Raw genomic sequence first — 16,089 nt, forward strand, 5'->3', positions numbered from 1 at the left:
CTTTGAAACAACTTGGCGAACGAAATGGAATTCGATGGGGAGCTATCAATATTAATGGGGCTTATGAAAGAAAGAAGGTAGAACTGGCTGAGTCAGCAAAGAGGATGCATCTGGATGTGCTAGGAGTAAGTGATATTCGGGTAAGGGGAGATAATGAGGAAGAGGTGGGAGATTATAAAGTGTACTTGACGGGTGTTAGAAAGGGAAGGGCAGAGTCTGGGGTAGGGCTCTTTATCAGGAATACCATTGCACGCAACATAGTTTCTGTTAGGCACGTAAATGAGTGAATGATGTGGGTAGATTTGTCAGTTGGAGGAATTAGGACAAGAATTGTGTCCGTGTATTCACCATGTGAGGGTGCAGATGAGGATGAAGTTGACAAGTTTTATGAAGCATTGAGTGCCATCGTGGTCAGGGTCAACAGCAAGGATAGAATAGTGCTAATGGGCGATTTCAATGCGAGAGTTGGGAATAGAACTGAAGGATACGAAAGGGTGATTTCTAAATGTGGGGAAGATATGGAAGCTAATGGGAATGGAAAGCGTTTCCTGGACTTCTGTGCTAGTATGGGTTTAGCTGTTACGAATACATTCTTCAAGCATAAGGCTATTCACCGCTACACATGGGAGGCTAGGGGTACCAGATCCATAATAGACTATATCTTAACAGACTTTGAATTCAGGAAATCTGTTAGGAACGTACAAGTTTTTCGCGGATTTTTCGATGATACAGACCACTATTTGATCTGTAGTGAACTAAGTATCTCTAGGCCTAGGGTAGAGAAAGTAAAATCTGTCTGCAAACGAATAAGGGTATAAAATCTCCAGGACAAGGAAATTAGACAGAAGTACATGGATATGATTAGTGAGAAGTTTCGAACAGTAGACAGTAAGCAGGTTCAGGATATAGAAAGTGAATGGGTGGCATCCAGGGATGCTGTAGTAGAAACAGCAAGGGAATGCCTAGGAACAACTGTGTGTAAAGATGGGAAAAGGCGAACATCTTGGTGGAATGATGAAGTGAGAGCAGCTTGTAAACGTAAAAAGAAGGCTTATCAGAAATGGCTCCAAACAAGGGCCGAGGCAGATAGGGATTGGTACGTAGATGAAAGAAACAGAGCGAAACAAATAGTTGCTGAATCCAAAAAGAAGTCATGGGAAGATTTTGGTAATAACCTGGAAAGGCTAGGTCAAGCAGCAGGGAAACCTTTCTGGATAGTAATAAAGAATCTTAGGAAGGGAGGGAAAAAGGAAAGGAACAGTGTTTTGAGTAAGTCAGGTGAACTCATAATAGATCCCAGGGAATCACTGGAGAGGTGGAGGGAATATTTTGAACATCTTCTCAGTGTAAAAGGAAATCATCCTGGTGGTGTTGCAAACAGCCAAGCTGATGGGGAGGAGGAAAATGAGTTTGGTGAAATTATGCTTGAGGAAATGGAAAGGATAGTAAATAAACTCCATTGTCATAAGGCAGCAGGAATAGATGAAATTAGACCTGAAATGGTGAAGTATAGTGGGAAGGCAGGGATGAAATGGCTTCATAGAGTAGTAAAATTAGCGTGGAGTGTTGGTAAGGTACCTTCAGATTGGACAAAAGCAGTAATTGCATCTATCTATAAGCAAGGGAACAGGAAGGATTGCAACAACTATCGAGGTATCTCATTGATTAGTATACCAGGCAAAGTATTCACTGGCACCTTGGAAGGGAGGGTGCGATCAGTCGTTGAGAGGAAGCTGGATGAAAACCAGTGTGGTTTCAGACCACAGAGAGGCTGTCAGGATCAGATTTTCAGTATGCGCCAGGTAATTGAAAAATGCTACGAGAGAAATAGGCAGTTGTGTTTATGTTTCGTAGATCTAGAGAAAGCATATGACAGGGTACCGAGGGAAAAGATGTTCGCTATACTGGGAGACTGTGGAATTAAAGGTAGATTATTAAAATCAATCAAAGGTATTTATGTTGACAAGTGGGCTTCAGTGAGAATTGATGGTAGAATGAGTTCTTGGTTCATGGTACTTACAGGGGTTAGACAAGGCTGTAATCTTTCACCTTTGCTGTTCATAGTTTACCTGGATCATCTGCTGAAAGGTATAGAATGGCAGGGAGGGATTCAGTTAGGTGGAAATGTAGTAAGCAGTTTGGCCTATGCTGACGACTTGGTCTTAATTGCAGACTGTGCCGAAAGCCTTCAGTCTAATATCTTGGAACTTGAAAATAGGAGCAATGAGTATGGTATGAAAATTAGCCTCTCGAAGACTAAATTGTTGTCAGTAGGTAAGAAATTCAACAGAATTTAATGTCAGATTGGTGATACAAAGCTAGAACAGGTCAATAATTTCAAGTATTTAGGTTGTGTGTTCTCTCAGGATGGTAATATAGTAAGTGAGATTGAATCAAGGTGTAGTAAAGCTAATGCAGTGAGCTCGCAGCTGCGATCAACAGTATTCTGTAAGAAGGAAGTCAGCTCCCAGACGAAACTATCTTTACATCGGTATGTTTTCAGACCAACTTTGCTTTACGGGAGCGAAAGCTGGGTGGACTCAGGATACCTTATTCATAAGTTAGAAGTAACAGACATGAAAGTAGCAAGAATGATTGCTGGTACAAACAGGTGGGAACAATGGCAGGAAGATACTCGGAATGAGGAGATAAAGGCTAATTTAGGAATGAACTCGATGGATGAAGCTGTACGCATAAACCGGCTTCGGTGGTGGGGTCATGTGAGGCGAATGGAGGAGGATAGGTTACCTAGGAGAATAATGGACTCTGTTATGGAGGGTAAGAGAAGTAGAGGGAGACCAAGAAAACGATGGTTAGACTCAGTTTCTAATGATTTAAAGATAAGAGGTATAGAACTAAATGAGGCCACAACACTAGTTGCAAATCGAGGATTGTGGCGACGTTTAGTAAATTCTCAGAGGCTTGCAGACTGAACGCTGAAAGTCATAACAGTCTATAATGATAATGTATGTATGTATGTATGTATGTATGTATGTATGTATGTTCTCTTTCGAGTTATAAGGTGGATGCATTATATATTCCCTCGATCGTTCCATTTGTTTGATATGAGTCCTTATTACTGCTCTGCATCTTCCTACTATAGGATAGGGACGTTTCTTGTATGTGGAAGTATCCTTAACATCCAGATGATATCTAAAATTTGGATCTCTCCGGGCTTATCATTGAACACGCCTGGATAAATTTTGGAGATTTCCTCAACTGAATCTGCAACGTCTTTGTTGGCCACTGGGTCTTCAGTTACACTGACTATGGAGCTGATATAGCCTGGTCCGTCGTCATACATCTCTTCTATAATAGGCACATCTTCGACGGGTCCTACTTCATTGGGATCACCCTCTTCATTTTCGACTGGCGCAGCATAGCTATTCCCACCATCGAAGTCTTCTTGTGGGGTATCTATCCCTTGTATTCGACCATCATCTCCTTCGATCAGCCGTAATTCTACAGGGTCAACATTATAAAACGAAATGACGTTTGCAGTATAAAAAATTAGATGTATGGCTTTTCAGGCGTTTGCTCTATTAACCAGCATTTCGTCTTAGGCCTGACACTAGACTCGTCAGAGTGGGATGTGTCAGACCCTACCCACTTATGCTGGGGTGTATGCAGGTGAACTTATCAGAAGCCTCTTATGTGGCATAGTCTGATAACTGCATACGGGAGATAAAACTCCACACTGGAATTAATGCCCGCCTAGCAATTCCAAATGGTAATTCTAAATTCCCATGGAGAGAATTAGATATTTTTCCACCAATAGAGCATATCAAAAATCAGATCAAAAATTAGATGTATGGCTTTTCAGGCATTTGCTCTATTAACCAGCATTTCGTCTTAGGCCTGACACTAGACTCGTCAGAGTGGGATGTGTCAGACCCTACCCACTTATGCTGGGGTGTATGCAGGTGAACTTATCAGAAGCCTCTTATGTGGCACAGTCTGATAACTGCATACGGGAGATAAAACTCCACAATGGAATTAATGCCCGCCTAGCAATTCCAAATGGTAATTCTAAATTCCCATGGAGGGAATTAGATATTTTTCCACCAATAGAGCATATCAAAAATCAGATCAAAAATTAGATGTATGGCTTTTCAGGCGTTTGCTCTATTAACCAGCATTTCGTCTTAGGCCTGACAGTAGACTCGTCAGAGTGGGATGTGTCAGACCCTACCCACTTATGCTGGGGTGTATGCAGGTGAACTTATCAGAAGCCTCTTATGTGGCACAGTCTGATAACTGCATACGGGAGATAAAACTCCCAATGGAATTAATGCCCGCCTAGCAATTCCAAATGGTAATTCTAAATTCCCATGGAGGGAATTAGATATTTTTCCACCAATAGAGCATATCAAAAATCAGATCAAAAATTAGATGTATGGCTTTTCAGGCATTTGCTCTATTAACCAGCATTTCGTCTTAGGCCTGACAGTAGACTCGTCAGAGTGGGATGTGTCAGACCCTACCCACTTATGCTGGGGTGTATGCAGGTGAACTTATCAGAAGCCTCTTATGTGGCACAGTCTGATAACTGCATACGGGAGATAAAACTCCACAATGGAATTAATGCCCGCCTAGCAATTCCAAATGGTAATTCTAAATTCCCATGGAGGGAATTAGATATTTTTCCACCAATTGAGCATATCAAAAATCAGATCAAAAATTAGATGTATGGAATTTCAGGCGTTTGCTCTATTAACCAGCATTTCGTCTTAGGCCTGACAGTAGACTCGTCAGAGTGGGATGTGTCAGACCCTACCCACTTATGCTGGGGTGTATGCAGGTGAACTTATCAGAAGCCTCTTATGTGGCACAGTCTGATAACTGCATACGGGAGATAAAACTCCCAATGGAATTAATGCCCGCCTAGCAATTCCAAATGGTAATTCTAAATTCCCATGGAGGGAATTAGATATTTTTCCACCAATAGAGCATATAAAAAATCAGATCAAAAATTAGATGTATGGCTTTTAGGCGTTTGCTCTATTAACCAGCATTTCGTCTTAGGCCTGACACTAGACTCGTCAAGAGTGGGATGTGTCAGACCCTACCCACTTATGCTGGGGTGTATGCAGGTGAACTTATCAGAAGCCTCTTATGTGGCACAGTCTGATAACTGCATACGGGAGATAAAACTCCACAATGGAATTAATGCCCGCCTAGCAATTCCAAATGGTAATTCTAAATTCCCATGGAGCGAATTAGATATTTTTCCACCAATAGAGCATATCAAAAATCAGATCAAAAATTAGATGTATGGCTTTTCAGGCGTTTGCTCTATTAACCAGCATTTCGTCTTAGGCCTGACAGTAGACTCGTCAGAGTGGGATGTGTCAGACCCTACCCACTTATGCTGGGGTGTATGCAGGTGAACTTATCAGAAGCCTCTTATGTGGCTCAGTGTTGAGTAGAAATTCCCTAGTGGTGTATTCCTCCTGCCCTGAGAATTTAGCAGGCTTTTCATCCGCCATTCGGATAATAGTAGTAATATTCGTGTTCTCATTAGTCTTTAGTAAACTTGATGAAAATAAGGGAATATCTTTTAGTTCTAAATTAGAGACCTTACTACCAAGAGTTTCTATCTGTCCTTGTAGTTCTGTTTTAACATCCTCCACCTGTTGTTTAATAGTTCCTTCTACCACCTTAACTACTTCTTGAAGGTCCCTTTTTAGCTCGGATACATCTTGGCATATACGCGTGACCTGAGTATGCGTAGTATCTAGTTGAGATGAAAACATTTTATCAAACTCTCCCCGTTTACTCTTTATAAGACTGACTTCGTTATTTACTCTCTGAATGTCAGTTTTAAGCATGTTTCTAAGATTCTCCTGAATGGAGGCTATCTTAACCAGGGCTAAGGATAATTGTGAGTGTGATTCTTGAAATTGAGTCCTTAAGTCTTCTACCTCTTTAGTAATTTCCTGAGATTGGAAGAATAGCTTTGATGTCATCTTTGAGAAGGGCTACAACTTGGGTTTTAATATCTTCTTTCATGACCTCCATGTTATTTTTCACTTGGTCATTTATTTGGGAAATTTTTGCATCTACCCTAGCGTTGGACTCTTTAAATTTTTGTTCAATGCGAGCACCAGCCTACAAATTCTACAAATTTCTTGTCTACTTCGGCATTAATCTGAACTACGGATTCCGTAAGTTGACGTTCAAGGTTAGAACTAGACTCATTAAATCGATGTTCAAGATTAGAACTAGACTCATTAAGTTGTTCTCTCAAAGACCGTTCAAGATTAGAACTAGACTCGTTAAGTTGATGTTCAAGATTAGAACTAGACTCATTAAGTTGGGCACTGGTCTCAACGATCCTAAATTCGAGATTAGAACTGGATTCATTAAGTTGGTGTTCTAAGTTTTCAGTTCACAGAGACTTACAATAATTGAAAATCTTCCACCTTTTCGATACTTTTTATTTGCTTTTTAGCAGATTATTAATTATAAACAGTACATGTTTCATTCTCACTTGAGAACATTTTCAGCTGTCGTTAAGCTTAGGTGAATCGCTAAGTTTCTGAATACATCATTTTCAGGTACATTGTTCCTCTTAACCCTTTCCGGCCCTTAGCGCCCGAAAGCGCCCAACTGTTCATTTAGCCTTCCGGTCCTTAGCGCCCGAAAGCGCCCGGCTGCATTATCTGCATTCGTCTGCGATCTGTGCGATAGTTTTTTTATTTTTCTCATCAGTGAAGTGTTTATAAGGCATTTATGAACATGCAGTGCAATCTACAAGTCTCAGGGAATAAAGGAAGAGAGATAATCTGTCTTGACGTTGCCTAGGCAACGGTCTTGAACTTCCGCGAGCGCGGGTCAACTGTTTCGTTCGTAAACATGGCGGGATTGAATATCGCGTATATTGAAAGTGAGCTGAATATGGGCGAAAAAAGTGACACAGAATCCTTGAGTAGAGGTGCAGGTGAATTTTTAATGAGTGAATAATGTATCAACGAAGATAAATTTAGTGATAAGAGTTATATGAATTAAAACGAATATCGATAAATCGGACCTGATGGCGATGCCACGGCAGTTCAGGTAACACAAATATTACGTTCCGTTACTCCGAATGATTAAATGGATGATGTTGAACCTGCGGATAATTCGGGAAGAGTATTAGGGGAAAGCGATTGTTTTTTACGTATGTTATGAGGAGAAAACTATTCAGTGACATAGCCTATTGCGCATATAACAATGCAGCCTTCAAACAGTCGCATTCTGGTAAGGTAAAAACAGAATGGGAAGACCCTTGCCCAGTTGAAATAAAATCTTATATACATGGGCATCATTCCACTTCCAAAATCACGTGATTATTAGTTTTGAGGGATTCAGACAACATGGGAACGTGACAAATGCAGACTGTCTCTGTGTCGAGTATCACGAGGAGGGGGGGGGGTGAAAAACACGTTATGACTCAATAAACAGAGAAATGGATGTGATGGTATATTTTCTAATGTTATTGAAAATTTGAATTCATTGTGAGCAATAGTTTTTACTGTATTTAACTTTTTCTGAAACAATACGGTCTGTTTCAGTTTTTGCTAAATAATAGGTTGAAATCTGGGGATAAGCGGAGTGAAAATGCGGGTGGGAAATGGTTAAAGACTATTTGAATATAAATTAAAATTAAAATGATGTTAAAACAATGTGGGGGTTAATGGATTGATGAAATGAGACAGGATGAATACATAGTTAGCCTGCTTAACAACTATATCTATTCATTGGAATAGTTGTTAAAAGTTTCAACTCTTACACTAAAAATATCTGTTTGTCTTCCAGTTAAAAAGTTTTTTTTTTTTTTAAATGATTGACTTCTTGACACTGTTCTAATTATTGTTGAACGTTCATTTCTTTCACTCCTGCCAGGTAGGCTGTTATTTATTTTGAGCTTGCTTAATGTGCCCTGAATCGAGTCTAATGCGGAACTATGAAGCTGATTGCTGGTCACATTTTGAGAAGGGAGCTTCGTCTCAGTTTCTTACTGTTGTTAAACTCCAATTCTACCGTGACCCTGGAGGGGCAACGTTTGAAGCTGCTTTACTTTTAACAACTATTCCAATGAATAGATATAGTTTTTAAGCAGGCTAACTATGTATTCACCTGTCTCATTTCATCAACCTATTAACCCCCACATTGTTTTAACATCCTTTTAATTTTAATTTACATTCAAATAGTCTTTTAAGAGGAACAATGTACCTGAAAATAATGTATTCAGAAACTTAGCGATTCACCTAAGCTTAACAACAGCTGAAGATGTTCTCAAGTGAGAACGAAACATGTACTGTTTATAATTAATAATTTGCTAAAAAGCAAATAAAAAGTATCAAAATGGTGGAAGATTTTCAATTATTGTAAGTCTCTGTGATTTGAATTTGATGCAGAAAATGAAGCTGATTACTTGCAAAAGTTTTCAGTTGCCACTTTCATACTGAGCCTAAGAGCTTCAATTGCTGCCATAATCTCCTTCATTTTATTAAAGTAAATAATGCTAGTACCAAGTACAGAAATAATGATGATTGAAACACTTCACAAAATTAAAGATTTTTCAGAACTTGCACTCAGTCAGAAGTTCGAAAAGTTCTTAAGTCCTAGTGCCAGTGATCAACTTAAATTATTTAAACCAAGTCTTTTGAAGTTAATGCAAATCACTCCTACTAAGTCGAACTGTTTTACTTCTTAAATTACACACTTATATTTCAGTTAAGTTGGTGTCCACTCAAATTTGTAAACACTCCTATTCTGATTGAATCTGGTCACCTTAGCTTGGGCTGTATGTTAGTCTCTTATGTTAAACTCCAATGGAATCAAGCCCTTGAAGCTTGGGCACCATGTATTCTACCTCCTCTCTGTACCAGGAAAAATGTCTGTCTTTGAAGCGCTGACACTAGCTTGAAGAGCATGGACTATTTCTGAGGGTGTGGCATGAAAACATTGGAGTTGGTACAGAGAGGGGTATTAGTTCATTGAACTTAGATTTTTTTAATAATCTGATTTTATTGTTCATTGAAGACAAATTAATATCACCTTCATACAAGTTGTGTTGAAGCATCGTAGCAGGCTGGAATCTCCGGACTCTGGGATGGTTGCTGGGCACGGCCTGGACAGGAACCACGCCCATCCTGGATGTGAAGTTCTTGACGTTCTGGAATTTATAATACCAATATAATGGTCCGTTATTGGACATTATAAATTTTCCAGCCAACTCATTCTTGGTTGCCTGCGTTTCGCCCTCGTGTGCTAAGTTAGGCTCGTCAGTTGGGACTTAGCACACCACCCAAGACGCACTGCTAGTGCATACCGTGGAGGCCACTGCATAGGCTATTTGAAGCCACCAGCAGTGCCAATGCACTATGAGAGCTATGTCTCATTTCCAAAAATAGATGCCTGCCTGGCCATCAAATGATTTAGATGTTGATTCCCATAGGGAACCTAAAATATTTAAATTCACTCATTCGGGACAAATATTTTAGGTTCCCTGTGGGAATCAACATCTACATCATGTTCTGGAATTTCTCGAAGTTCTCGAGGATTTGAGAGTTCTTGATTCTCCAGGTGCACACGTTCCGGGGTTCGATCTCCCACGACAATGTTGATGAAAGGTGAGGCGTGATTCACATACAAGTTCCCCGTACGGCATTCAAGTTGCTTGTAGCACTGTTAAATAGATTGACCTTTAAATTATTGCGTTCACTCATTGCAAATGAAATATGGCAAGTGTTACTAAAATCTTGATTCAAACACCTCGCTGAATCGTAAATGTTGATAAATTGTCACTTGAAAATAAGACGATTGAACTGAATATCTGACCTTGTGTTTGAAGTTAGTCGAATTAATACTTGAGAAAATAATGTGTAATTTATAATGTCAAGTTCATGACATGAGCTTGTTAACACTGGCATGGCAGACTGGAATGTTCTATTGGGTCACTAATCATCGTCATCACAGTTCTTAATTCACTGATCTCATCAGTTTATGATTAGAGCACAATATTAAGCACAAGATGCACAGTTTATGCAAGTTCAGGACACATTGGCACGTTTGTAATAAATTAAGTAAATTAAATGGTACTCGGAAATGTCCTATTCCGAAGATAAACAAAATTAAGTGATCATTAAAGTGAAACTGCACTTGGAAAGAGTCTAACACTGTCCACGAAAAATGATTACGAAGCATAAATTGTAAGTTCAATTATGACACTGAAAAGTTCTATGTTCCCTCGGAACATCACGAGAGGAAAACACAAACTCAGATATGGCATGGGTACTCTATGTTTTCACAGTCTGTCATGATGACACAAGTTTGAACACAAGTCCAGATGCGGCACTCGAAAAATATTTCATGTTTCCACAATCTGTTATGAAACATAAGTTCGAACGTAATACTCTGAAATACTCTGAAATACTCTAAGTTTACACAGTTTGTCATGAAATACAAGTTCAATGTGGTACTTAGAAAATTGTAACATTCACAAGAGAAGTTTTATGATTCCACAGCTTGTCGCAAAACACAAGTCCAAATTAGACACTTGGAAAATTTCTGTTTCCAAAGTATGTTTACGAAAATACAAGTTCAAAATACGAGTTCAAATGTAGTACTTGTAAAAGTTACGACACTCGCGAGAGAAATTCTAAGTTCCTTCAGTTAGTCACTGAAGCACAAGTCCTAACATGGCACTTGAAGAAAATCAAAGTTCCAACTCCGCTGGAACCGAACACTCGCAATGCAAAGACTCGTCCGACCATAGATTTGGTCCGCACTCGTAGCGCTCCACCTGTCACCCGTGTCGCAGAGACGGTGGAGTAACATACACTGACCTTGTAGTCCGGATCGCCCTCCTTTTATACCAGATGGTGGCGAAGCATCTAGAACATGGGTATTATCCATCCCTATAACTCCTAAAATACCTGGCGGATTTTCCTAAGAATTTGACAGGTTGCGTCTAATACGATGGCCTCCACGATGGCAATGTCAAAATAACAACATTTTAACGCTAAATAGACTTTTGCACATGGGCCGGGACATTACCATATATGGTCACGCTTGGCCGTGTAGAGCTCACCCGAAGTGCCTACGTCACGGCTGAGTACGTCAGCGAGTTCGGTGGGCTGCATATCTTCCGCCTCGTGCGAAGTTCAACGCACATACTTCGAACTTCTTTCCCGTAGCGGCGTTCCCGGTACAATATTTATATGGTATATAAATATAATATTATTAGGTATTATCTTAGTGTTGTTGTATTGAATTCTGCAAAAACCCCACTAGTCCAATCCATTTTCCTTCTTCGCGCCCAGAGACTATAATTTGGTATCACAAAATGAGTTCTGATAACATCGCTGATGCCTACAGAGTATTTAGACAAAACCAAAAAAAATTAGCTATTTATGGGACAAAGATACGTGGTTTTTCTTGTTTTCCCACAATTGTGATTCTCTGACTAGTGGGTTTTTGCCGGCAACCCTTCAATTCAATTTAAACAAAAGTTCATTTAGCTTCTGGTCACACAAGTAACAGAGTACAGACGACCAGATACTTTCAACGCCTCAAAATGGTGCCCGGTAATGACGACGTAGTGTTTTATCCTCCGAGTAAATTAATCGTAAAATGTGATGAAAAGTGCAGAAAATGTCAAAGATTAGTGAAAAATGGAATGTTATGTGATCGATGGTGGCATTATAAGAGCGGAAATTGCCCTAGAGACGTAAAAACTAATGAAAATGTTGACTGGATTTGTGAGCAGTGTGTTCGGAATGTTGTAGTTGGCGACAGCATTGACGATGAAGCACCAAAAATAAACGATGAGGAATACAAAAGTGCATTAGAAATCATAAACATTCTATAAAAGGACAATGAGTCTCTTAAAGTAGAAAATCAAGAATTAAATGAAAGACTGTGATCGCTAGAATTCGGGACTGACCATTCTTCGAGTGATATACCGGTACCAGTAACAAACTCGAGCACGTGGTGTCAAGTAGTTCATGTTTGGCCGGCTAAGAAGAAATCTACAGCTGAATTTCCAGAAATAAACATCAGAAATAGGTTTTATGCCCTAAATAATTTAATTCTGGAAGAAAGTGATCGCACACGTTAAACCAAATTGTCGCGAACCGCTGCCGTTGCCGTGCCAAAGTTAAAAATTAGGCCTAGATTTCAGAATCGAGACCCAGCTAGGCTTAAATCGGCAAAGGTAGCTGTGTTTGGTGATTGCCAAGGAAGAGGAATTGCTGGAGTGATAAACGACGAGTATATAGCAGCAACCGGAGAAATATATCCAGGAGCTTCTATCAGCAATGTCCTGGAAAATGTAGAAGAAGCAACTAGGAACTTCAGGAGCGGCGATGCAGTGCTTATGATTGGTGGTATGAACGACGTAGCTCACGACACTAGGTCGAAGACGGTAGAGAAGGAAATAAACAATTAAACACCGTAACCAGAATAAATTGGACAGGGGTCACACCAAATGTGCCAATCTTTTAAAGATTTAGAATAAATTTACACAACGAACAATTAAATAGGGGTCGTACTTCAAACTAAGTGAAATACTGAACAAATTCGACCATAGTTTGCATAAATTCTTCTAGCGGACAATAAGAATGATCTTAAAAAATGAAGGACAACACATACTCAAGACAAGTGAACTGTGCATTGAGTGAAACTCAGCTGAAACTAATGAAGAACGAATGTAGTGCCATAGAAGGAAGTTTAGGAAGTTTTTAGTTTAGAAATAGTTTTTTAATTTGTACATCTAATTTTTAACCCTCCCTCACCATTAAGTGTTCTTTACCAAAAATTTTAATTATCAAATGTTTTTATATTCTTTCACCTAAGCTGTAAGAGAAGCAGCTGATGATGATTGCCAAGCAATTGAAACATGTACTGCAGTTTTTTTAATGACATAATTTAACCTAAGGTTAAATAATAAAAGTATTGATCAGGTGGAAAAGTTTTTATTTAATTCTTATTTGATTACAATATCGATACGGAATGAAGTGGATAATATGTAATAGTAGCTCACGACGACGCCAAGAATGTAAGGTCCAACTTAAATATACATTAGGGAAGCTGACTCACACTAACATATTTGTAGTTAACGTGCCCCACAGGTATGATTTGAGTAGAGACTCGTGTGTGAACATTGAAGTGGACAAAGACAATACAGATATTGTTAACATTTGTAAACATTTTCGAGAGACACTGTTACACAAAACGTGGCCTCCATCTAAACAGTTCAGCTAAACGGAAGATTGCTAATATTGCTCTCGATTTTATTAATCGTAAGATATTGTAACAGTAAGTTTATGTTATATCGGCTAGCTGTGCATGAGACTTGACGCAGGGTGTGTCTGATCTCTATCTGAATCATTACAGAAGAGAGGGTAGCAAGAAATAAGTATAATGGAATTTCTAATTAGTTGAAGAGTTTATTCATGAAATAATGTTCAAAGTTCAACATCACCTCACTACAGTGGTTACAGTAAGCGTCTCTCCTTCGGCAGGGCTGGAACTGGTACACTGCAGATTCGCAATGTTCATTTACAGCTGCACCATCTTCCGAGCAGGACTAGAATATCTCGAATTTCTGGGATGTCTTGAATTTCTAGAAGATCACGTTGATTTAGGAGCACTTGTAGAACTGGGAACGACACTGCGCTAGTGAACAAACTCGTAAGATATTCAATCAATCAATCAATCAATCAATCAATACTGATCTGCATTTAGGGCAGTCGCCCAGGTGGCAGATTACCTATTTGTTGTTTTCCTAGCCTTTTCCTAAATGATTTCAAAGAAATTGGAAATTTATTGAACATCTCCCTTGGTAAGTTATTCCAGTCCCTCACTCCCCTTCCTATAAATGATTATTTGCCCCAGTTTGTCCTCTTGAATTCCAACTTTATCTTCATATTGTGATCATTCCTACTTTTATAAACGCCATTCAAACTTATTCGTCTACTAATGTCATTCCACGCCATCTCTCCGCTGACAGCTCGGAACATACCACTTAGTCGAGCAGCTCTTCTTCTTTCTCTCAATTCTTCCCAACCCAAACATTGCAACATTTTTGTAACGCTACTCTTTTGTCGGAAATCACCCAGAACAAATCGAGCTGCTTTTCTTTGGATTTTTTCCAGTTCTTGAATCAGGTAATCCTGGTGAGGGTCCCATACACTGGAACCATACTCTAGTTGGGGTCTTACCAGAGACTTATATGCACTCTCCTTTACATCCTTACTACAACCCCTAAACACCCTCATAACCATGTGCAGAGATCGGTACCCTTTATTTACAATCCCATTTATGTGATTACCCCAATGAAGATCTTTCCTTATATTAACACCTAGATACTTACAATGATCCCCAAAAGGAACTTTCACCCCATCAACGCAGTAATTAAAACTGAGAGGACTTTTCCTATTTGTGAAACTCACAACCTGACTTTTAACCCCGTTTATCAACATACCATTGCCTGCTGTCCATCTCACAACATTTTCGAGGTCACATTGCAGTTGCTCACAATCTTGTAACTTATTTATCATTCTACAGAGAAAAACATCATCCGCAAAAAGCCTTACCTCCGATTCCACTCCTTTACTCATATCATTTACATATATAAGAAAACATAAAGGTCCGATAATACTGCTTTGAGCACTTCCCCTCTTAATTATTACAGGGTCAGATAAAGCTTCACCTACTCTAATTCTCTGAGATCTATTTTCTAGAAATATACCAACCCATTCAGTCACTCTTTTGTCTAGTCCAATTGCACTCATTTTTGCCAGTAGTCTCCCATGATCCACCCTATCAAATGCTTTGGACAGGTCAATCGTGATACAGTCCATTTGACCTCCAGAATCCAAGATATCTGCTATATCTTGCTGGAATCCTACAAGTTGAGCTTCAGTGGAATAACCTTTCCTAAAACCGAATTGCCTTCTATCGAACCAGTTATTAATTTCACAAACCTGTCTGATATAATCAGGAGGAATGCCTTCCCAAAGCTTACATACAATGCATGTCAAACTTACTGGCCTGTAATTTTCAGCTTTGTGTCTATCACCCTTTCCTTTATACACAGGGGAAACTATAGCAACTCTCCATTCATCTGGTATAGCTCCTCTGACCAAACAATAATCAAATAAGTACTTCAGATATGGTACTATATCCCAACCCATTGTCTTTAGTATATCCCCAGAAATCTGATCAATTCCAGTCGCTTTTCTAGTTTTCAACTTTTGTATCTTATTGTAAATATCATTGTTATCATATGTAAATTTTATTACGTCTTTGGCCTTAGTCTCCTCCTCTATCTCGACATTATCCTTGTAACCAACAATCTTTACATACTGCTGACTGAATACGTTTGCTTTTTGAAGATCCTCACATACACACTCCCCTTGTTCATTAATTATTCCTGGAATGTCCTTCTTGGAACCTGTTTGTGCCTTAAAATACCTATACATACCCTTCCATTTTTCACTAAAATTCGTATGACTGCCAATTATGCTTGCCATCATGTTATCCTTAGCTGCCTTCTTTGCTATCCAGTCTGCACCTCCTTCTTAGTCTCTTTATTTCTCTATTATAATAAGGTGGGTCTTTATGATTCCTTACCACCCTTAATGGTACAAACGTGTTTTCGCATTCCTCAACAATTTCTTTAAACTCATCCCAGAGTCTGTTTACATTTTTATTTACTGTTTTCCACCGATCATAGTTACTTTTTAGAAACTGCCTCATGCCTGCTTTATCAGCCATATGGTACTGCCTAACAGTCCTACTTTTAAGACCTTCCTTTCTATCACATTTATTTTTAACTACCACAAAAACAGCTTCATGATCACTAATACCATCTATTACTTCAGTTTCCCTATAGAGCTCATCTGGTTTTATCAGCACGACATCCAGGATATTTTTCCCTCTGGTTGGTTCCATCACTTTCTGAATCAGCTGTCCTTCCCATATTAACTTATTTGCCATTTGTTGGTCATGCTTCCTGTCGTTTGCATTTCCTTCCCAATTGACATCTGGCAAATTCAGATCTCCCGCTACAATCATATTTCTTTCCATGTCGTT

The 16,089-nt window shown here is 39.2% G+C and overlaps 1 protein-coding gene across 1 annotated transcript in view; it reads left to right on the top strand.

The window, feature by feature from the left end:
* Bet1 (blocked early in transport 1) overlaps positions 1-16,089 on the top strand; it is a 272,114-nt gene that overhangs the window by 224,371 nt on the left and 31,654 nt on the right. The gene's annotated exons all lie outside the window — the stretch shown is intronic.

This window comes from Anabrus simplex, chromosome 2 (assembly GCF_040414725.1).
Source record: "Anabrus simplex isolate iqAnaSimp1 chromosome 2, ASM4041472v1, whole genome shotgun sequence".
NCBI classification, from domain to species: domain Eukaryota; kingdom Metazoa; phylum Arthropoda; class Insecta; order Orthoptera; family Tettigoniidae; genus Anabrus; species Anabrus simplex.